The sequence below is a fragment of the Balaenoptera acutorostrata genome, chromosome 21 (assembly GCF_949987535.1).
Source record: "Balaenoptera acutorostrata chromosome 21, mBalAcu1.1, whole genome shotgun sequence".
Taxonomy (NCBI): Eukaryota; Metazoa; Chordata; class Mammalia; order Artiodactyla; family Balaenopteridae; genus Balaenoptera; species Balaenoptera acutorostrata.
The window spans coordinates 23839849-23864437 of NC_080084.1; positions in this window are offsets into that span (position 1 = coordinate 23839849).

Genomic DNA, 24589 nt, shown 5'->3' on the forward strand with positions numbered 1-24589 from the left:
GGCCTCTGTTGTTGCGGAGCACAGGCTCCAGATGCGCAGGCTCAGTAATTGTGGCTCACGGGCCTAGTTGCTCCGTGGCATGTGGGATCCTCCCAGACCAGGGCTCGAACCCGTGTCCCCTGCATTGGCAGGCGGATTCTCAACAACCGCGCCACCAAGGAAGCCCAAACATTATTATTATTATTTTTTTTAATCCCCTTTTTATGATTAGTTTTCTTTTCCTCTTTTCAACTGGTATCTCTGCATAGACCCTTTTCTGAATTTTAGAATTGGTAATCATTCCTTAGAATACCATTCCCAACATAGATTTACACTTGATATTGTTTAGGGCCATATTTGAAATCTTACATTTTCCCTTTTTCAGAAAATGGATATCAGTAGAGGCCTTTGTTGAATAATTAAAAATCTAACCTTGGGATTTTCAGTTTACCTGATGCTGTAGCTATGGATTTTGCAGAAAACAGTTACTAACGCAGAACATCTAGAAGAATCCTGCTGGATCTGAATGTGCTGTTTTCATTTTTAAAGAGTGTTAACGCCAGTTAATATAGACAATTTGGATTGACTACATCAAATTCTACCACCTGGAGATAAACCAATGTTGTTAACATTTTAACGTATTTCCTTTCAGTTTATTCCTTTATGAATGCATACATATTTTTATCTTAAAAATAAATTAGGGTTAGGATATTTAATATTTTATACCTGGCTGATTTCATATTATAATGTCTAAATATCTTTCTGTGTCAATATAAATCTAAATCACTTTAATAGCTGTATAGCTCCATTCTATCAGTTTACCATAAATGAATTACCCAAGTTTTGACTGGATGTTAAGTTGTTTATAATTTTTCTTATCTGTACATATGATAGGCAATACAACCTGGTTTCAGTCACACATAGTTCTGTTATTTGGGATGAAGACTCTGGCAAAGTGCTTTTCAAGTGGAAGTGATAAGGATATAGAGATTGGAAACTTTTCGAATACCTGCAGAACAGAGTCAGACCACTTAAAAATAATCTAGCATTTATGGTCAGTGATGAGAAAAGATCTTGCATTTAAAAAGCATTTCTAATCAAGTATCTTGATTCATGTTAAAAGAACAAATCTAGCTAGGAAAAGTCAATTTTGCAAAACAACTTGTTTAGGTTTGATGAGGAGGAACCACTGAACGAATATGGGTTTAGGACCTGCCCAGGCCCCCAGTCAGTGATGTGTAAAGTCTAGACCCATCTGTAGAGAGACACAGCTTAGAGCTGTGCTTCTAGAACTACACTGTTCAACACACTAGCTATAGCCATATGTGGCTATATAAATTAAAATTAAAATTAAATGAAACTAAAAATTCAGTTCTTCAGCCAAACTGGCCACATTTCAAGTACCTAATACTTGCGGCCAGTGGCCCCCCCCCCCCATTGGACAGCTGTGCAGCTACAGAATATTTCCATCATCGCAGAAAGCACTGTTTTAAAAAATTAAACTGAGAGTATTTCGCAAAATACCAATACACTGGGGCCAGAGAATGGGTGGGAAGAATCAGAAGGCTATTTTTGTAGTCCACTTGAAGATGGCATTAGTAAGCAGGGAAAAGGAGATTGATGTGAGATGATGTTCAGTTATTATAGGGTGTAAAACATGTTTGGGCTTCCCTGGTGGCGCAGTGGTTGAGAATCTGCCTGCCGGTGCAGGGGACAAGGGTTCGAGCCCTGGTCTGGGAAGATCCCACATGCCAGGGAGCAACTGGGCCCGTGAGCCACGATTACTGAGCCTGCGCGTCTGGAGCCTGTGCTCCGCAACAAGAGAGGCCGCGATAGTGAGAGGCCCGTGCACTGCAATGAAGAGTGGCCCCTGCTTGCCACAACTGGAGAAAGCCCTCACACAGAAACGAAGACCCAACACAGCCATAAATAAATAAATAAATAAATAAACAAACAAATAAATAAAAAACAAAAAAACAAAAACAAAACCCCATGATGCTCTAAGTTTTAACTTGGGGGACTGGGAGATAGAAATGTCATGAAGAGAAATATAGGATACATAAGGAACAGCAGGTGTAGGAGGCAAGATCCTCTGGGAATATGCTGCCTTGGATACTGGGGGCTATCCAGATAAAGCAGATCAAAGCATGGGCTCATAGAATGAATCTTATAGTCAAGAGTCGATTTTTGAGACAGTTCAGACAATTACTTTCTCTTCTTTGTCTGTTTTTGTTTATTTGGCTATTTATTTGGGGGATTTGTTTGTTTTCATTTTGACTTTTTTTTTACTTTTATTTTAATGACTGGATATGCACAAGCCAATTAGGATGCTATTTTCTTTTTTAATTAGTTAAAATTTATGTTGAGTAACCCAAACTTAAGTGTAGAGCTCCATTAACTTTTACACATTTATGTACCAGTGATACTACCACTTAAGGTTCAGATTCAGGTTTCTGACATACCCCAAGATCAGCTAGTGCAGCTTCCTAGACAATACCTAACCTCCCCCAAAGTAATGACTCTGCTAACTTCTATTACACAATTAGTTTTGCCTGTTCCTGAATGTAGTATGAATGAAATGATAAAATACTGGTCATGAGATTTTCCATGCTGTTTCTTGTATTGGTAGTTGTTTTATTATTGTTGGCATTTCTCTGTAGCACCCCATGGTAAAAACAAATCACATTTTTTATCTATTCTCCCATTGGCGGACATTCGGATTATTGCCAGTTTTTAGCTATTGTGAACAAAACTGCTATAAATGTTCTTGTGCACATTTTTTTGTAGACACATGCATTGATTTCACTTGGGTAGATGTTTAGAAGTGCAGCTGCTGGACCATAGAGTTCTGAAACATGTGCAAATAAAATAATGCATCCAAAATTTTATGTACATCTCACATCTTTGAGTTTTATTATTTGTTGCATGATGTGTGTGTGTACACATGCATGCATACAAAGATCCATAGCATTTTGTAGATGTAACATTAGCAATAACTAAGGAAAATAATGGAAAGGAAAAAATAATCTCATTCATTGAGAGAAAAAACCCTCAGAATTATAAAATACCTAGGCATTAACAAGAAATGGGAAAGACTTATTTATGGAAAAGTTAATAATGAAGTTTACTTAAAGAGCTTAAAAGTGGGAAGATACACTATGCTTCTCAATGGAACATTTTGTATCATACAAATGCCAATTCTCACCTAATTTCTAAAGTGATTCCAAATATAGTCCCTTTAGGATTTTCATGGAACACAACAAATGGTTCTAAAGTGTATATGGAATAATAAATGTGTGAAAAGAGCCAATAAAAAGTATCCAAAAGAAAAAATAATGAGGTGGGGACTTCGAACCAGATATAGACAATAAATTATTCAGTAAACAGTTTGGGACAGTTGGCTTTGCCTTTAGGAATAAAACATATAACTTTACATCAAACTCAGTAATAAATTCCAAATGGATTAAGGGCAAGTGCAAACAAATTAATCCAACACTGTAAAAGAGACTACAGAAAAAAATAGCTTTATAATTTTGGACTAAGAAAGGCTTTCTTAAGCAAGACATAAATCCTAGATACCATAAAATAAAGGTTGATATATTCAAAACTACATAAAGTTAAAGACAAATGGCAAACTAGGGAAAATGTTCTGCAACATATATGGCAAAGTATTAATAGTCTTAATATAAAGAGCTCCAACAAATCAATAAATAAAAGACAAAGAGTCCAACAGAAAAATAAGAACATGAAAAGGTATTTCACAATGGCAGAGATAAAGTAGACAGAAAATATGCTTTTACCTTCACTAATAATGCATGAAATACAAATTCAGGCATTAAGGAAAGAATTTTTTTTTAACATGTGCAAATATTTATAGCATCTTTTTGCCAAGGTTATGGGGAAACAGACACTCTCATAATTGCTTGGAGATGGTGTATGTGAGTACAACCTCTTTATGGGGAACCCTGGGGAAAAAAAAATCGATTGAAATGCATTGGTTTTGATCCAGCAAGTCCACTTCTAGGACTTAACCCATGGAAGTAATTGGACAGGTGTACAAATATGGATTACAAGGCATTCATTTTAACATTGTTGTAAGAAGGGAAAATGTCAGTAGGGGAATGTCTAAATAAATTATGAAACTTTATGTGATTGTTAAATAGGAGATGGATGGATGGATGGAAGTAAGGAAAATATTTCTGAAATATATTTTGAGCAAAGCGATGAAAGCAACTTCCAGAAAAACTTTTAAGTTTATATGTATTGAGAATTCTGGGCTAAACAATTTACATAGAATGGATCCTCTTATTTAATCTTTAGAACACTGATTGTCTAGTATATCAAAACATGTATTACAAATATGTCTTCTTAATAAGAGCCTGCCTTAAATGTGCAATAAAGTAACAGCCAAGCCTTTGTGAAATAAATCTATCTTGACATACCACTCCTTACCCATGAGATTGGCAAAAATCCAAAAATTTGACAGCCTACTCTTTCAGGGCTGTGGAAACAGGCACTCTCTTATCATTGTTTGTAAGACTATGGAGTTCTTTATACCCAACCATACTGGCCTTCTTTCATGTCTTTCCTCAGGAACTTCCACTTGAAGTTCACTTTGTGCAGAGCCCATAACTCCTATTCATTCATCAGAGCAAAATTTAACCTCACTTCCTGAAGGAAGTCTTCTCTGACCTTACCTCCCACCGCTAAGTATCCTTCTGCCTTAAGCATTCATAATACCCTTTCATAGCACCTCTCATAAATGGCATTTATTCATCTAATATTTGTTTTCCCCAACTGAATTCAAAATTTGTGAGGTCAGTATCATTTCCTCCAATACCTGGCACCTAGTAGGTACAACTGTATAGCAATTAAAAAGTATACTTTTAGTTGTAGGTGCCACTTAATTAACTTTTCTCAACTTCTATTTCCTCAAGAAAATACACATCTCTTTGGGATATTTCGACCATTAGGTGGGTACCATAAAGTACATAATGCTTGATACAAAGAAAACCCTCAAAAAAGGGAAGCTATTCTAATATTTAATTACAATTATCACTACCAATACAGTGTGTACCTGGTTGGCACGTGAAAGATCAACAATCGCCAAACTTCAGTCATCCTTATCTCTGCTTCACTATTATCGCAATAGCTATGTTCTGTCTAAACTCTTATTTACTTAATATTTTTCTTTACAATGACTGACTTCTTAAAATTAAGTGTCAACTGTAACCTCATGCTAAATTAATATCCACAAAGTTATTAGTTTTTGTAATATATTTTCTGCAATAAATCATTATCTAATAAGTGTTGCTGGTGATCAACGACAATCATCATGAGAAGGTGCTACTTGACTCAATCTTTGGAAAATGCTGAGATAATCACTTGATGTCTATCATTTCTCTTCTTTGCATGTCTCAATCGCACCTATTAAAGTTATTTATCTCCATGTTTATCTTCATCATTAACTGGGATCTCTAAGGGCAAGGATTGTGACTGTAAATTCTATTGCCAGTGATTACCAAGATACTTTCCCAGAACAGCAGCTCAATAAATGTTTGCTAAATGAATTAAACAGCTTTTGAGTACCTACATTGATTAAGGAATGTGCTTGGCATGTTGGCAGATTTCAAAGAATAATCAGACACAGATTCCCAATTAAGAAGATAAACTACAGGAGAAATACTTTTTTTTTTTAATAAAAATGCATGTTATATATATTTTATATGTATATTATGCATATATAGTTAATTTCCATGAGTGTTAATGATAGTAAAGATAAATTACTTTCTACTCAAAATTACACTCAAGCTATATCTTAAAAGTCAAAGATGTGAATTATTAATACATGTGTATCAATGCTGATTTAAGATTCAAGGAAATACTAAAAAAAAGTCATGTCAGGAACAGAGAATTGCAAATGCAAAGCCACTGAGGTGGGGAAGTGAGGAAAATGTAATGACTGAAATTACAGTAGAGTAGAAAATAGTAAAAATGAGTTGATACTATGTAGAGTTCTTGACAATTCACAGAAATGAAAATACAGATGTCTTTAAAATGTGAGAATGATTAATGAAATGTTTTATTTCATTTACATTTAAAGGAAAGAACATAAACATTACAATGTGCTATCATTTTTTGTGTTGGCTAGCATAAAGGAAAATGGTACTCTTATCCGTTGTTGATGGAAGTGTAAATTAGTATAATGTCTTTGGAAGGAAATTTGACAATATTCATTAAAATTTTAAATACATTTACTCTTTGATCCAGCAATTCCACTCCTAGGATTTTATCCTCTGTATACTTGCACATATGAGCGATGATGTCCATACAAGAACATTTATTGCAACATTGTTTAAAATCACAAAATCTTGGTATCCTGTATTCCCTAAATACACTGATAACTGATCAAGTAAATTGAGGACATTCTCATTCAAGGAATACCTATGCCATCTTTATGAAGAAGAGAGTTTTCCAAAAATTAATGTGAAACGACCCGCAAAATATAGTAGATGCAAAAGATAAGGTACAGGAAAAGTGTATAAGTTGTTCCCGTTTGAGGGGAGAAAAAAGGATAATTATGGTGTGTATACACACACACACACACACACACACACACACATCTGCTTATCCCATAAATGCACACATGCTTAGGTGGGCTTATAATAGCTAGAAAAATACAAAAGAAATTGGTAAAGTGGTAATTGCCTCTCTGGATAGAAACTGGTTATCTGAAGGGAAAGAAGGGAAAATGACTTTTCCTTTATACCTTTCTGCAGCTGTTGAATTTTATAATCCTTGAGCCCGAAAATATTCTATGAGTACCTACTAAATTCTGGGTACTTTCATAATTGCTGGAGATAAAGCACCTATGTTCATGGAATTTACATTGTACATATACATGTTATAAAATTTTTTTAAAGCTCATAGGACAAATATGCTTAATGTAATATAGCTAAAATAAATATAATTTTTAAAACTTCACCCCGTATATAAATACTAAAATAATTATTTTAGCCCTTGCTCTCTTTCAAATCTAAAACTCTTTTAGTTTTTATAATAAAACACAGGCATTAAAACGTATGTTCTTTTTAAGTACAAGTAAAACTATACATTTAAACTTTTTACTGTAAACATTTAACAATTAGAAAGCCAAATCTTAAAGTTAAAAAGTTAGGGATCAGATAAAGGATGCTAGAGTTTGGATACTAGATTTACAAGCTTAAGAATGAAAGTCTCAAATTAGGCAGATAAGGTCAAAGATTATTACAGTGGTTTTTTTCAACTGGTTTTATGAAGCTGAATGAACAAAAGTGACAGCATAGGTGAAGCAGGAGCAGCAAAGAGAGAGAGAGCCCAAACAGAATGATCCAAGCTTTGGGTGTGGAGGTTTAAAGGGCAAGGTCTCCATCATGATCCTAAAGATTCGAGTCTTCTTCACTTTGAGGTAGGACATTCCAGAATAGGAGGAAGAATAAAATTTTGAACTGTTTGGGATATGTTCAGTTCCAGATGATTTCCAGACTTAGAAATAGCAGAGAATGAGGATCAAGGACTAGAAGGAAGCAGACAGGTTGGGGTTTGAAATTTAGTTTTTAGAGTTTTATTCACACATGAGGTAACTATGTGATGACCAAGATCAAGCCTGCAGAAAGAAGAGGCAACTCTTGGGATAAAATCAGTAAGAGGAGCCATGAAGATAGAAAGGGCAATAAATGGATTAAGGGGAGAGAAGGACTTGAGAGACAAAGCAACCAGGGAGAAGAGTTTCATAAGGATAACATACTTAATGAGGGCATTTTGCGGGGTAAAGAGCAGATAGACAAGGGAAAGTCAGCTACTAGTTGTGACAAGTGAGGTATTCCCTTTAGAAAGGCAAATTTTGGAAGTGTCCTGAGGCTAGAGGGTATTTTTTTAGAAGTTAAAAAGTAAGCTACAAGAGAAGACAAAATTAAAGTAGAACTATAGATTATTATGAGGTCAAAATAGAAATGACCTAGGATGTTCATTTCACACATTTCTTTCAGATCAGCTAATTAAGGCCATTAAAATACCTTAACGTGAATATGCTCTGTGGTGTATCAAGAGATAGCACTCCATACACTATACACTAGTACTATATTTACCATGATAGTTCTTGTTTGGTTGATTGAATTAAACTCCTTTTTATTTTACTGAGCTGTCTAATTGCTCCATTATAATTTTTATGGATTCCCCCAAAGACTAGCTTCTTTATGATAGAATACAGTTAAGTAGCCCACAGAGATAAGCAAAGTATAAGTGTATTATCCTCCTTATAGCTGAAGTAGAAATGTACTTATTTATGTTATAATTTAGATTGGATACGGAGATGACTTCTATTAAACGAAACCACAGAGCAGGTACATGAATATGGATGGAGGGAATGTTAGGAGACTTTCCAATTGTATGCTGAAGTCTGAGAGGAGAGAGGCATAGCAAAACTGGGGAAGTGCCGTGAAGTGGCCAGAATCATTAGTGTCCTTAAACATTACAGTCCTTGGAAAGCTTGGGGGCATTGGGTTGCCTATGCAGTTGAGCTAATACAACATAAAAGGAGGGTACACTTTTGTCTATTGCTAACTCTAAGAATTGTATTGTTGACTGAAAAAAAATGCACAGCCTAAAAGTTGAGAATTATATTTTATTTGGTGGACTTACTGAGGATGTAAGCCTGGGATACAGACTCTCAGAAAGCTCTGAGGAACTGTCCAAAGAGGTAAGGGAGGAGCCAAGATATATAGGAGATTTTGCAAACAAACAAACAAACAAAAAAACAAAACCCAGGTAGTTGAATATCAAAAGATTACTGCTAATTAAAGAAAAGTCCGACATCTCAAGTTAATGAATTTAGAGCTTTTCTACGTAAGGGAAGATACAAGAGTCTGTGCTTATTGAAATTATTCCTTTGATATGCACCCTAACTATCTAGGGGCAGTATCCTGTTTTTCTCCATCCTGAATCCCCTCGGGGTGCACTGCTGGGGAGCAGCTGCAGTGGCCGATGCAACATTCTTTGTTTACCGAAATGGCAGGTGACTTTCCACAATATCTATGAACAAGGAAGATGGCTGTGCTCATCGTATCTGAAGATGGCCAGAGATTACTTAATTGATCAGTTTTTTAAAACCACATAAACAAAATAGCAGCCTTTGAATGCGGGTGGTTTTGCCACTTATCTTAAGAATATCTGGGGCTTCCCTGGTGGCGCAGTGGTTGAGAATCTGCCTGCTAATGCAGGGGACACGGGTTCGAGCCCTGGTCTGGGAAGATCCCACATGCCGCGCGGCAACTGGGCCCGTGAGCCACAACTACTGAGCCTGCGCGTCTGGAGCCTGTGCTCCGCAACAAGAGAGGCCGCGATAGTGAGAGGCCCACGCACCGTGATGAAGAGTGGCCCCCACTCGCCGCAACTAGAGAAAGCCCTCGCACAGAAACGAAGACCCAACACAGCTAAAAATAATAAATAAATAAATAAATAAATTTATATATATAAAAAAAAGAATATCTGCAAACCTAAAAAGCCTACTCCCACGTTCCTAACTTGAATAAATGTTAACTTTCTGTTTGTGAGACAGAACCTTAACTTAATCTGAAGATGACGAAAATCAAAAGCAAACAAACAAACGATATCTCATTTTCTTTAATTAAAGGTGAAGTGAATTCAAGCATGAAAACCAAAAGCCATCAGGAGCAGTGGAAACTACTTGTGGGCAGGACCAGAGGCCCTTGTGTGTTCTCTTTTCACTTCCAGCAGAGCATGGCTTAGTAAGTGCTTCCCAAAGAGAAGTGGACAAACCATTGCTAGGAAATGTAAGGACCTAGCCTTTCCTGCAGGCAAGCACAGCATGTCCTATGAGAATATACAAACCTGAAAGAGTGTTCTCCTGAAATTGAATAATTGTTAGTCAGTCCGTATATATATCATATACAGCTGATCTTAAATTAGGGAATCTCCAAAGTAGAATAAACCAGTAAAAAAAAAAAAAAAAAAAAAAATGCAATGTAGTTCATGTTTTTTGGGAAATCATTTATCCAGAGGTATGCTACTAATGTAATAAATTGTTGTTTCTGATGGTGGCTATTCAGTATAAACTATTCCTCTAAGGAAGTGCAATTTGTTCTGTTGAAGTGGTCAGCTTGTTTATTCTCCCTCTATTTATCATGTTCCCAGTATTGGTTTGGTTGTTACTATTGTGCTGTTTATCTTTGTGGAGTCCAAGTGTTTTGATCTAAGATTTCTGATTTCTGGGCTTCAGTTTTTCTGTAACAAATTCAGGTACCCTAGGTCAATCTTCGGTTTTTAAGTCATGTTTGTGGTTAGATAGATTAGCCAGGGAATACATTAAGGTTGGCCCACTCAGATGTAAACTTAGGCCATTTTGTTTGCCTTTCTTATAGTAAATAAATAATACTGAACTCTGCAAAAGACAGTCCCTTATCCTTAAAAATTTGAGGAGTGCTAGACATAGAGACTTTATGCCATGTATTCTTAAAAAGTAATCCAGATAAATGTAGAGTCAGAAGTAGGTCTTAACCTAAATAAATCCATATTCACAATGGTTACTTTTTTTTTTTTTTACAATGGTTACTTTTAAAAGAAAGAAATCCTTGTCTAACTTTGTCAAAGGTGTTCTCTAACATTTTCTTGTAAAAGTTTCTTGTGTATGTTTCCAGATATTCTCTAATCATTTGGTCAGTTATTATTTTCTTTTTAAACATAATTGGAATTGCACTATACATAGGGTTCTGAAACTTGCCTTCTTCACTAAATAAATCTTGCCCAACATTGTGCATGCATACACAGAGATCTTCTTAATTGTCTTTAATGGCTGTATAGTACTTATATTATGAATGTTCCACATTAAATTCAGCAAGTCGCCTCTTGATGAATCCTTGGCCATTCCTACATTTTTGTGACTATAAATATTTCTGTCTTGAATATCCTTCTAGATTACATTTATGAACTTGACAATTGTCTGTAGAATATTTCTAGGCGTAGAACTGGTGAGGCAAAAGGAAAATGCCAAAGTTTTAGAATCTGATTTAAAAATGTGTTGGTACTTCATTCTTACTTGCAATTTTCTGGTGTTTAAGGATGTATTCTCAAGAAACCATTAAATACATTTACTGAAATCAGTAAAATCTCATTTACAATCATTAGCTAATAATAACTCATTTGAATAAAAAATAAACATGAGTTTTATGAATGGTAAGAACATTTAATTGTGTACACAGATGATGGAATTACATTTCAATTTAATAGTAGGGTAGCTATTAAATTTAATAGTAGGGCAACTAAATATTATATGCCTCCTAATGTCACACAATATAAAGTATAGTACAACTTATAAAATGTACTTGCCAAAAATACTTACCCTGTAGCTAATGAAATTATTACATCTCACTTCCACATTACAGAAAATACAGATGATAAAGAAAGTTAAATGATATGAGGAAATAAGGACAAATTTAGAAAGTAGAACATTACAGCAACTCAACCAATCTCTTCAATATGTCAATATAATTTTAAAACAAAGAAGGGCTACTCTTCTAGATTAAAATACTCCTTAGAGGCATAACAAAATGAGAAAGTTTGTCATTTATTGTATTTTGATTTAAATAAACATCTTCTTGTGCCAGAAAACAACGACGTGGTCAAAAACCAATAGGGACTCAGAATGGCCATCATCAAAAAATCTACAAACAATAAATGCTGGAGAGGGTGTGGAGAAAAGGGAACCCTCTTGCACTGTTGGTGTGAATGTAAATTGATACAGCTATGGAGAACAGTATGGAGGTTCCTTAAAAAACTAAAAATAGAACTACCATACGACCCAGCAATCCCACTACTGGGCATATACCCTGAGAAAACCACAATTCAAAAAGAGTCATGTACCAAAATGTTCACTGCAGCTCTATTTACAATAGCCAGGACATGGAAGCCACCTAAGTGTCCATCAACAGATGAATGGATAAAGAAGATGTGGCACATATATAGAATGGAATATCACTCAGCCGTAAAAAGAAACAAAATGGAGGTATTTGTAGTGAGGTAGATGGACTTAGAGTCTGTCATACAGAGTGAAGTAAGTCAGAAAGAGAAAAACAAATACCGTATGCTAACACATATATATGGAATTTAAAAAAAAAAAAAAAAGGTCATGAAGAACCTAGGGGCAAGACGGGAATAAAGACAGACCTACTAGAGAATGGACTTGAGGATATGGGGAGGGGGAAGGGTAAGCTGGGACAAACTGAGAGAGTGGCATGGACATATATACACTACCAAACGTAAAATAGGGAGCTAGTGGGAAGCAGCCGCATAGCACAGGGAGATCAGCTCCGTGCTTTGTGACCACCTAGAGGGGTGGGATAGGGAGGGTGGGAGGGAGGGAGACACCAAGAGGGAAGAGATATGGGGACATATGTATGTGTATAACTGATTCACTTTGTTATAAAGCAGAAACTAACACACCATTATAAAGTAATTATACTCCAATAAAAGATGCTTAAAAAAAAAAAAACCAATAGGGTCATGTCAGAAGGACATAGAAGTCAACTTGAAAGCATTCCTGCTTGTGAAATTTGGGACAATTTGAGCATCCTAAATGAGCAATGACAGAAAAGTATTAGAAAAAGTGGATAAAATACATTCATGAGTCCACACTGCAGGAAAAAAAAAGTTAAAATAAGAAGAAGGAAAGTTATTTTTTGAAGAAAAATTCCAACTAATATATTTTTTTAAATCACCATATTATAACCACCGCCATTATAACTGATTCTGACAAGGATCATCAATGAGCTAAAACCACTGAGTGAAAGATTATTAGGGAGCATGATATTCACACAGTATCAAATTATCAGTCAAATGATAGCTTATTAATTACAAAGATAAAAGAGTACTTTTTAAAGATGAGATCTCGAAGACACCCATTTTAATATCCTCAACAGCCAAATTTTAGATCCTGAATAATGGGGAAAACTGACATAAGCTTCCTGACGTGACATACACATCACCTATGTGATATTCCTGCCAGAAATGTTTAACATGAATCTATTTATGAAGAAACCATGTACGAATGCAAATTAAGAGGTATTCTGCAAAACAACTGCTATTTAAAAAGACAATGTCATAAGAGACTTAAGAAAAGTTGGGTAACTATTCCAGATTGAAGAGACTTGGTAACTGAAGGTAACCTGTGTGCCTTGATTAAGCTTTGGGTTGGTGAAAACAACAACAAACAACCTAGCTTTATTAGGACAAATAGGGAAATTTAAATATGACAGTATATTTGATAAATGTATTGAATCACAGTTTACATTTTCTGTATGTAAAATTTGTAGTGTGGTCAATGTGGTATATGAGAAAATGTGCTGATCCTTGGGAGATGACCACTGAAGTCTTTAAGGAAAAGTGTGATAATACCTGCAGGGAAAACTCAAAGGGTTCACCCCTTTCCCCTACCCCTACCAAAAGTGCATGTGTGTGAGTGAGTGTGTGTGTGTGTATAGACAGGCAGATGTAGCCAAATGTTAACGATTAGTGAATCTGTATGAAAGATGTATGGGTGTATTCATTTTCTATGGCTGGCTGCCGTAATAAAATACCACAGATGAAGTGAGAAGCTTAAACAGAAACTTATTTTCTCACCGTTCTGGAGGTTGGAGGTCCAAGATCAAGGTGTCAGCAGGGTTGGTCTCCTCTGAGGCCTGTCTCCTTGGCTTAGATGGTCGTGCTCTTGCTGCCTCTTCACACGGTACTCCTTCTGCCCTCACTTATCCCTAGCATCTTTCTGTGTCTGAATTTCCTCTTCTTATAAGGACAGCAGTCAGATTGGATTAGGGCCCATCCTAACAGCTTCCTTTTCAATTAATCACTGATTTAAAGCCCTGTCTCCAAAAACAGTCATATTCTGAGGTACTGGGGGTAAAGGCTTCAACATATGAATTTTGGAGGGACACAATTCAGCTCATAGAAATAGGTATTCATTAGACTGTTCTTGCAACTTTTCTGTAGGTTTGAACATTTTCAAAATGAAAAGTTGGAAGAAAAAATTAAGGACCCGACTGGTCCCCATATACTTCTCTAAAATCAAATTGTTTTGAGAATCAGAAATATTTTGTTATGTGCTTGTGGCTAAATTATATAGACAAGCTTTGCAAGATAATATAGAAAGAATTTTTTTTTTTTTGAAAGAAAAAGTATCAAGAAGCTAGACTGTGTTAGTCAATTTCCATGTGTCAGCCCAGTCTGGTAAAGGAAAATTACTTGTACCAGCAACCCGCCTACACCTCTGTCCCTAAAATAAAAATATCCTGAAAACTGAAGCACAGATTTGAGATTCAAAATGAAAAAAATTCCCCATTACATTTTCCAAAAACTTATTTCTTCACTAACTTATTAAATGTAATGTCTCATTGACAAAGAATATTCTTAATGTGACATAGGTCAACATCATGTTATTGCTAATTGTTACCACCATAGTCTTCAGATTCTTAAAAAATTTCTATTTTGGGTTTTCTCCTATTATAATTTAGCTATAAAATAAATGAATATAATTGCATTCACCTTTCACTTCTAATTCCTCTTGATAATTTTCAGTCCTTAAGCTTTTTTTACCTCGAGGCATGATTTGTCAGGTTTTATAATCTCTGAGTATTGTCAGTGTTGCCTGTGTGTGGATTTGAAGGCTCTAGGGAAAATCCAGGTCCTATAGAAAAAGGCATTGGTGATTCAGGAAGTGGTGTTCATTCCTCTGAGTAAGTACTGAACCAATGCCCCGGCACAAGAGGTGCTATCTTTTTGAAAATGACATAAAACAGAGGTCTTAACTTTAGTATGAGGCTCTTTCATAAAAAACACCCAGAAACGACCTCAGTTTCAGATTTCATGAGCAGTCTTAAGATTTTTTTTTAAATGTATATACAAAACTTTTAATACTTCAGAAGGGGAGAAGAATTTTACTGAGTGCAAAGGTATCTTGAATACCTGACTGCTTTTTCAAAAGGAAAGTTCTATTTTTTTCCCTAAATATAAGGTTAGATATTTTTCATATAAAAAAATTCCAGAAATAAAAGTATAAATGAAGTGAAAATTCGCACATAATTCAATCATCCAGAAACCAGAATTGTTAGTATTTATCCAATGTATTATTCTTAAGTCAAGTAAATGAAGAAAAATAAAGGAAAAAAAAATTTAACCTATCTTTGTTTGTATGAACTATATACCTCAGGATAACTAAGAGATTACTTCTTGACCCGAATATTAACATGGGATGTTTTTATTGTTGTTTAACTCTAACTTCTTCAAAACGATTCTCATTTTGCTCAGGAGCTTTTAATAGCATGTTGTTAATTTTCCAGGCAATGTTTTAAATCAATCACCTACTAATGATTTTTAATTTATTGCATTATCAGCAGACCATAATCTGTATGTTATTGAATATATTGAGGCTTTCTTACAAATTTTGTGTTAATATTCCATGTATGCTTGAAAAAATGTTTTTTTCCAGAGTATAAAATTCTTTTTATATCTAATATTTCAAACATTATTTTTTTTTCCAATTTAGGTTCACCTTGAAAATCATATCTATTTATCCCCAAAACCTAACAAGTATTTTGGTTATATATTTTAATAAAAACCAAACAAGTATTTTGGTTATATATTTTAATAAAAGTAGATTCAGAGAGGTTTAGGAGAAGAACAACCAGCCTTTAGTATATAACTTAGTGGTATAGTCACCACCCAGGATAGGGTGAGCATTCATAACTATTCTTAATATACCACCCTCTCTATTCTAGTTCATTCCTTCCAGAGCTGGTCAGATCTCCAGTTTATCACTTTTCCTAATCTCTAGACACATCATGAATTCTAATCAGTTTTAACCGAGGTTGGGAGAAAAAAAACCCTCTCCCTTTCAGTTCAAATAAACTTCATTTCAGCTAATAAATTCACACAAAATAGAGACACACAACAAGATGGGAATCATTGAATAGCTCTCTGAAGCAAAGTTAAGTTTTAAATCCCATCTATTGATCCATTTAGTCTTACGAACTAATAACTCAATAATGTTTACCTGTGGTTAGTCGTTGGGTGAGTCTGTATTTGCCGTGGTGAGGACAGAGGTGGGAGAGAAGATACATAAGCAATTAATTATTCGGAGAGGTAGAACTGTTACTGATTCTCCCGAGTCGGTCCCCAGCAAGAGTTCTTCTGTCCGATGTCATTCAAGCCAGTAAAATGAGACTGAGTTCGGTTCAGAAGCAAAGGAAAGCTTTATTCTCTCATCAAAGAATGGAAAGGTGTGTACTGACTCTAGAGCACAGGCTCTCCCGAAAAGGCTAAGGCCGCGACGGGCCGCCTCACACAGTTCTCGTCCGCAGGGAGGGACGGAATTCTCGCGGGGTGGGACGGAGTTCTCGCGGGGCGGGTGAGGCTGCGCTGCTCCGGCTCCTCACCGGGCCGGGTGCAGCCTCTCTGCACACGGCCCACTACCTCCCCCATCTTGAATTGAGGTGCTGTGCGCAGCGCTTCTGCGCACAGGCCGCTGGGCTGTAGCGTCGGCCGCCATTTTGCCCTAAAAACTCTGGAGTGCCGGCTGGGAGCCCTCTGCTAGTCGCCCCCTAGGAGGAAGTGAAACCAGACCAAGCGCAAAGGACCAAAAAAAGGTTAGACTTTATTTTATTCCCAGAAGCTTTTTTTTTTTTTCTTAATTAAAGTATAGTTGATTTACCGTGTTGTTTTAGTTTCAGGTATACGTACTCAGATTCTATTTATATTTCGTGGGAATTGCTGGTGGGCTTTGCCAGTGACAAATCCGTCCTCTGCCTTTTGTCCTGCTCCTCATTCTTAAGGCGCGCTGAGGGGCTAACGTACAGCTTCTGTGACTGCCTCCTGCCGAGGCGGGCCTTGTCGTGACCCTGGGGAGGAGCAGGCCTTCCCCAGCCGCCTTTAGATGCGTTTGGTTGTCAGCAAGCCTCGGCCTTAACTGTTTGTAGCTCTGAGCAACCGCCGTTTGTCTAACCTTTTGGAGACAAAGGACGCCAGACACTTTGGGATGCATGGCCCATATATCAGCAAGAAAATAATGGTCACGTGTTAAATTTTTCTTAAAAATGAAGGTATGTCGGTCTTGCGTCTGTAGGCGAGTGTGCCCTGATGTGGAGGCTCACTGCCGGGGCCTGAACGTCCCTGGTCACACTTTGTTGTTTTTTGGAAGAGAAGCTTCAGGTCAGAGAGGGGTTCCCACGAGTAGTCAAGGGGGCTGTTGCCCCAGGTTGTCTTTCTGGAGTTTGAGGCTTGGGGGCCTCTTCACTGGAGTGTGATATCCCCACGGGGTGACCCTTTCAATTTCAGGGCAGGTGGGTGGTTAGTATCACCGAGTGGGGTCCCTTCCGCCTATGAGTGAGCTGGGATTGCAGGCTGCCGGTTTTCCAGGTGTTTGGATTCAGTCCGTCTCCTGGTCAAAAAGGGTGCAGGGCCAGGTCGGTGGGTGCGGGCAGCACCTGGTCATCGTATTCCCTGGGGGCTTTCTCGATTTCTTTCACCTGGAAGGCACACTTGAGTTGTTCCTTTTGTTTGTTTGTTTGGCCATGCTGTGCAGCTTGCAGGATGTTAGTTCCCTGACCAGGGATTGAACTCCAGGCCCCGGCAGTGAAAGTGCTGTGTCCTAACCACTGGACCACCAGGGAATTCCCAAGTTGTTCCATTTCAGGGGGGCTAAGGTGTCCTTTCTCTTGGGCGTGGGGAATGTGTCTACCATACATGAGTTCAAACGCACTTGACTTTACCTTATCCCTTAGGGCAGTCGGAAGCAACTTAATCCAATTTCCTTGAGTTTCGTGGCATAGCTTGGTTAAGGCCCATTTCAAGGTCTGATTGGATCTGTCTACCTTTCCTAACAACTGGGGTCTCCAGGCTGAGTACTTGTATGTACCTGTATGCCCAGGGTACTTGTATCCCCTTACCCACTTGGACCGTATTGCTTTGTAGGGAACCTTGGAGCCCAAACCTGGGGATTATTTCTTTTAGTAATGCCTTACCTACTTCAGCTGCTGTTGCAGTTGTAGCAGGGAATGCTTCTGTCCACCCAGAAAACATGTCCACTAGCACCAGGAGATACTTGAAATTGCCCAGTACTTTCAGCCATGACTGTGAAGTCAACCTGCCAGTCTTCCCCAGGATGTGTCACTCAGGTCAGAATGGGCCTTATCTGGGGGTCCCGGGGGGTCTTGTGTTGGGGTGTTCTTTACACAACTGTCCGACTGACTATGCCTTTCATGGCAGAAGTTACCATGACCTCAGCTAACCAATTATGTAGGGCTTCCCTCGGATAATGAGTGCCTTGATGAGCTTCCCTGACGGCTTGGCAAGCTGCAGTTTGGGGGAAGCAGTATTGCTCACATTCATTAACTAGCCACCCATGGCCTCCCAGATCTCTGTTGAAGCCGCATTTTCAGGCTTTGTCTAATTCTTCCTTTGTGTAGATTGGGGAGTAATTAGATGGATGCCACAGCGTGATTCCCTCAGGGAGGCGCAGTCCAGATGACTCTGGGGACTACGCTGCGTGCACACCACCACACCTGGGTATCGGGTTGCTGGGCATAGCTGTTCTGAGTTTGTATGAAGGCTGCCTCCTTCTACTCTGTCAGAGTGTCCTCAAGATCAGAGTCAGTTGTCCTCACACCAACCTCCCAAAGGCTCTGCCGTCCTCCCGCTGGAGCCCGGGCGAGCCCAGAGACGAGTAGATCAGGCTAAAAGGCCACACACAGTCTGTCTCTTCGTGACCACGAAAATTTTGTTACTGACCCTCCCAAGTCAGTCCCCAACAAGAGTGCTTCTGCCCGGTGTCCTTCGAGAAAATAGAATGAGACCAAGTTTGGTTCGGAAGCAAAGGAGACTTTATTCTCTGATCAAAGAATCGAGATGTGTGAGCTGAGAGGTGTGAGCTTGCGCTCTAGAGCACAGGTCTCCTGGACGGCGAGGGGTGCTTTATAGGGCTCTGTCAGCTGGGAGGAGGGGGGTTCTCATGGGGTGGGAAAGCTGTGCTGCTCACAGCCCCAGATCGCAGTTCTGGGCACAGCATCTCTGCACACGGCCCCCAAGCTGAACGGTTGGGCACAGTCATTTTGCACTAGGAACTCTGGTCTGAAGTGCCCGGTCGGTGCAGGACCTGTACAGTGCAGTACCCAATGAGCAAGTGAAACTAGACTAAGTACAAAGGGAAAAAAAAGGTTAGACTTTATTTTATTACCCAGATTCTATTTTTATTTCCTGTGAATTGTTCACGGACTTTGCCGGTGACAGAACTATTTCCTTTAAGGTTTAAGTAGTACCTGTTAACATGACATGGAACATACTTTGAGTAAATGGTGTACCAAGGAATAGTGTAGTTGACAGGAAGACTATAATAATCTCTGATAACTAATTATTATTTCCTTCCTTTTGTGGGTAAGAGGACAAAAAGCCCATCTCTTTCCTCTGCCACTGATCTCTATAGAACTACTTTCTCACTGCATCTATATATATTTTTAATTACAGTAACTGATATTTTAAAATTTATTTATTTTTATTTTTGTTTTTGGCTGCGTTAGGTCTTTGTTGCTGCGCACGGGCTTTCTCTAGTTGCAGTGAGTCCCCCGCTACTCTTCGTTGCGTTGCACGGGCTTCTCATTGCGGTGGCTTCTCTTGTTGCGGAGCACGGGCTCTAGGCACGCAGGCTTCAGTAGTTGTGGCACGCAGGCTCAGTAGTTCTGGCTCATGGGCTCTAGAGCGCAGGCTCAGTAGTTGTGTCACATGGGCTTAGTCACTCCACAGCACGTGGAATCTTCCTAGACCAGGTCTCAAACCCATGTCCCTTGCATCGGCAGGCGGATTCTTAACCACTGCGCCACTAGGAAGTCCTCTTATTGCATCTTGAGTGCACTTCCCACTATGAGGTCTGCCTGTAACATAAGACAGCTTCCTAATGGTCTTCCCCATGAAGAGCTCAACATTCTAAGCAATGGCAGCCATGCTGGAAGCATGAGGCACATATTAGGGAGCCTTTGAAGCCTCATTTGATGTATGGGTTCCCGTCCATTCTGTTCGTCATGCCATGCCATGCCACACCACAGCTGCCATTTTCAATGGGGCTTGTATCCTGAACCTTCAGTTTACCTCTAGAGGAGTCCGTGTTGGGCCCTTTGTTGTATCCCCAGTGGGGGCCCTGGTGATGTTTGCTGAGTCATCGAATGATGCGTTTATCTTCTGGATCTGTGTTATCCTTTGGGCTAGAAATTACCCACTGTACTCTTTCCTCACATTGGAAAGATTTTTATTTTGCAGAACAAGGCAGCTTTACTGTTCAGAGAAAAGTCACAGCATTTTCTTGTTCTAATGATAGTGACCAATTATAATGCTTTCAAGGTCAGAATCATTTGTCCTCTATATTGGGGTCAGCAAAAACATATTTTTATCTCTGGGGAAAAACAACCAGATACTTCTTCTTCCCCATTAGAAAGGGGTTTTTTAGAGTGTGAAAGCACTCCCTACCCACATCATGCACACACACACACACACACACACAGTTTTTCAATGATAGGAAAATAGGTAACATGGGGTAATCATTGGACTGTGAAAATCACTAGGCTGAGTTCTGTAGGAGACCAGATGGCCAGAGAAGAGGCTTTTGGGGACAAGTTAGTGGCTGCTTGAGAATACTGTTCTCATTTTAAACCTAAGTAGATCTTGCAGTCTAACTTCTCTCTTAAAAAAATGCTGTTATTGAACTGTGGAGTTGTATCTCTGTGTGGACTATGGACAGTCAACAATAGGGGCTTACGAGTTGCACTATTACAAAATGGGTATAACCCAGGTTCTCATACGCCAATTTTTTGTACTGGAAGTCCTGTTCCAGAAACATTTTCTTTTACTGTTACTTGCTTTTTAAACTGTTTAGCGGGACTTCCCCATTGGTCCAGTGGTTAAGACTCCATGCTACCACTCTAGGGGGTGCAGGTTTGATCCCTGGTCGGGGAACTAAGATATCACATGCTGCACAATGCAGCCCAAAATAAATAAATGCATACAAACTAAAAATAAACTGTTTAGCAAATTGAAGGAAATCTGCTTATGGTACAATTTGTAACCAGATCCATTCCAAGTTGCGTATTTGTTTTCCAGTTTTAAAAATTACAATTAAAAAAAGTAAAACAAAAACACAGCATTATGTGATTCTATCAGTTAGATATTGCATAATAAACCATTTTGAAACTTTACATCCTAACACAGCACTCATTTATTTAGCACATGATTCTTTGGATCATTGGTTTGGGCTGGGCTGATGAGGACACTTTTTCAACTGTTCTTGGCAGGGCTTACTCATGTGTTTGTGGTCAGTTGCTGATTCTGTGGTCAGTCAGTGAATTAGCTGGGGGCTGGTTTACCCAGATGTCCTCACTCACCTGTTTGGGAGCAGCTGTCGGCGAAGGTACCTCAATTCTTCTCCTCTGGTCTCATCCTCTAGCAGGAAAACCCGTATTTGTTCACATGCCAAAAGGATTCCAGAAGGAGTAAGGAAGCAAATCACAACACACACGTTCTTTTATAGCCTCTACATCATGTTTGCTAATTTCTTATCAGCAAAAGGCAAGTCACAAGAGGCCAGGGCCAGATTCAAGGGTAAAAAAATGGTCTTCCCCTTCGATGGGTGAAGATGCAGAACACATTGCAAAGAGCAGTGCATGAAGAATGGAAAATATATGTAGCCGTTTTTGCCGACTTAGCTTGAATGCTCACAAAACCCCTGAGAAAATAAGAAAAGTAAAGCTCAGGGAATTATAGCTATTCATCTAAAATCAGGCAGCAATACCTGAGGATGGCGCTGGTGTCAAACAATTTATGTCAGTCTCTGATGACTGGAGGCTGTGTCTCTTTTTTTGTTTGTTTGTTTTGTTTTGTTTTAATCATGCCTCCAAACCACAGAGTTATAATAGTAGGAGGGACCTATTCTGTTCCTATCCACCACTATTTTAAAAATATCTCTATTTATCGATGTATGCATATACAGTTGACATTTTTGCAGTATGTAAAAGTCTCCACAAATACAATTTAAATTACCTGGTATCCCCTTCCTTCTGAGATGTTTGCTAAGCCCCTCCTGTATAGAAGTCTTGTGGGCTGTTCTGTATATACCTACATTCAGCCAGTCACCAATCATACTATAGTGTAACTGTCTATTAGGCCATAAGCTCCATTGTGAGTATTCAGTGTGTCATGTTGTGTTTATGAAGTGCCTGTGTAAAGATGTTCAATGAATATTGGTTGAATGAGTGAAGAGTTAACTGTTAGCCTTTACTTTCTGCATCTAAAGGTATACTGGAAATATCTCAGGTAATAATGTTTAGATGTAGCCAGTATTTCCTAATAAATATATACAAAGAACCCTGTAATACACATAAAATAGGGTGTATTAATAGTGGAGAAGAGAGAAAACTCCCATTGAGAAGAATTCCAAATAATTTATGTAGATAATCTCACATCCCCCTCAGAGACAGAGCTCAGTTCCTCTTGCCCTTGAGTGTGGGCTGGGCTTAGTGACTTGTTTTCAAAGAGTAGGGCATGGAAAGGAGGTGGAGGAGTCATTTTACAGGGGGAGAAACTGGGCAAACGCTTCTCAGCCCGATGATCAGGGTCAACATCATCAACAATGCCATGTCCATAGTATGTATCCCTGATATGGTATGACAAAGATTGTATTTCATCTTTGTGATATTACTCCCCAAAACCCATAACCCTGATCCAATCATGAGAAGAGTACCAAACCAAAATTGAGGGACTTTCTACAAAATACCTGGCCACTACTCCTCAAAACCATCAAGGTTATCAAAAACAAGGGAAGTCTGAGAAATTGTCACAGACCAGAGAAGGCTAAGGAGATATGATAACTAAATGTAATGTGGTATCTTGACAACATCCGGGGGGCAGAGAAAGGACATTAGGGAAAAATGAGTTGTTTTAGTTCAGGCTGCTTTTACAAATTACCATAGACTGCATGGCTTAAACGACATTTATTTCTCACAGTTCTGGAGGCTAGGGGTCTGAGATCAGGGTGTCAGCAAGGTTGGGTTCTTGCTGAAAGCCCTCTACCGGTTTCTAGACAGCCACCTTCTTGCTGTGTTTTCACATGATGGAGAGAGAAGTCATCTCTCCTGTGTCTCTTTTCTTTTTTTTTGGCTGCACCGCACAAACGTGTGGGACCTTAGTTTCCCGGTGACGAGGGGTCGAACCCGTGCCTCCTGCAGTGGAAGCTAGGAGTCTTAACCACTGGACCACCAGGGAAGTCCCACTCCTGTCTCTCTTCAAAGGGCACTAATCCCATTCACAAGGTCTACCTTCATGACCTAATTACGTCCCAAAGGCCTCTGCCTCCTAATACCATCACATTGGGGACTAGTGTTTCAATATATGAACTTAAGGGGGACACAATCGTTCAGTCCATAGTACTAGTGAAATAGAATAAACCGTAGAGGTTAGTTAATAGTATCAGTGTTGGTGTTCAGTTGTGACAAATGTACCGAAATAATGTAAGATGATAGCGATAGAGAAAAGCGAATGCAGGGTATGTGAGGTCTTCCTTTTTTATGAAGAACTATAAGTTAATCTCTATCTACCAGATTACATGACCTGGTGGGAGAATGGGTGGCTGGGGAATTATTATGAGAAAGAGACTGACTTTTCATTGTAAGTCATTTTATGTATTTCGAATTTTGTATCGTGCTCGTATGTATTACCTGCAGTATTACCTACTCTTTAAAAATTAATTAACAGGTCTGTTGGGAGATAATAAATATAGCTAAAACCCTGTATGTAGGTGAGAAGCTGCCTCTCTCAGCCAAAAATGACAAGATTGAGGCTGATAAGCTATATAGTCGGTGGCCAGGTAAATTAAGCCAAAGACCAGAATGCCTTTTTGTGCCTGGCAGAATTTCAAAATTGACACTACCTCAACATTTGACTCATGCCAAATAATACAACCAGGGTTTGAAAAAACAAAAAACAAACAAACAAAATTCTAAAGTCTGGAAATTTTCTACCAGTGAAAATTAAATATTAGCAGAATAAAAAGGCAGTTTGTTGGTATTAGCATAGTCCTTTAACAATTAAGTAAAACTCTTAAAATGTAGTTTTATATTGGCAAGACAGAACCTTTCCAAAAATATCACCCTAATGAGGGTGGTCTTTGACCAGAAGATTAATATACATTCAGGCTTTATGTGTTTTATAATCATAGAGTTTGGCAATTTTCATTTGGCATTTTAAGTTAACAAGGAAAGTTATGAATTGGAAGATTTTCCAAATTACTCTAGGTGTGATTCTCTGTACACAAAGGTGTTTTAAGACCCTGAAGAAAATCGACTAACATAGAGTTTCAGTTCTATTCTTGAGCAGTTGCTAATGCTGCGGCTCTGTATCTCCGTAGTTTATCAAGTTCTTTCGATGAAGATAATAAGAAAATCTAATCTCTCATGACTGTTGGCCCATGAGCAAACTAAGAATCTTGTAGAAATCTGACCCCCGCCCCCAAAACTAAGTTTCCAAGGACTCAGGA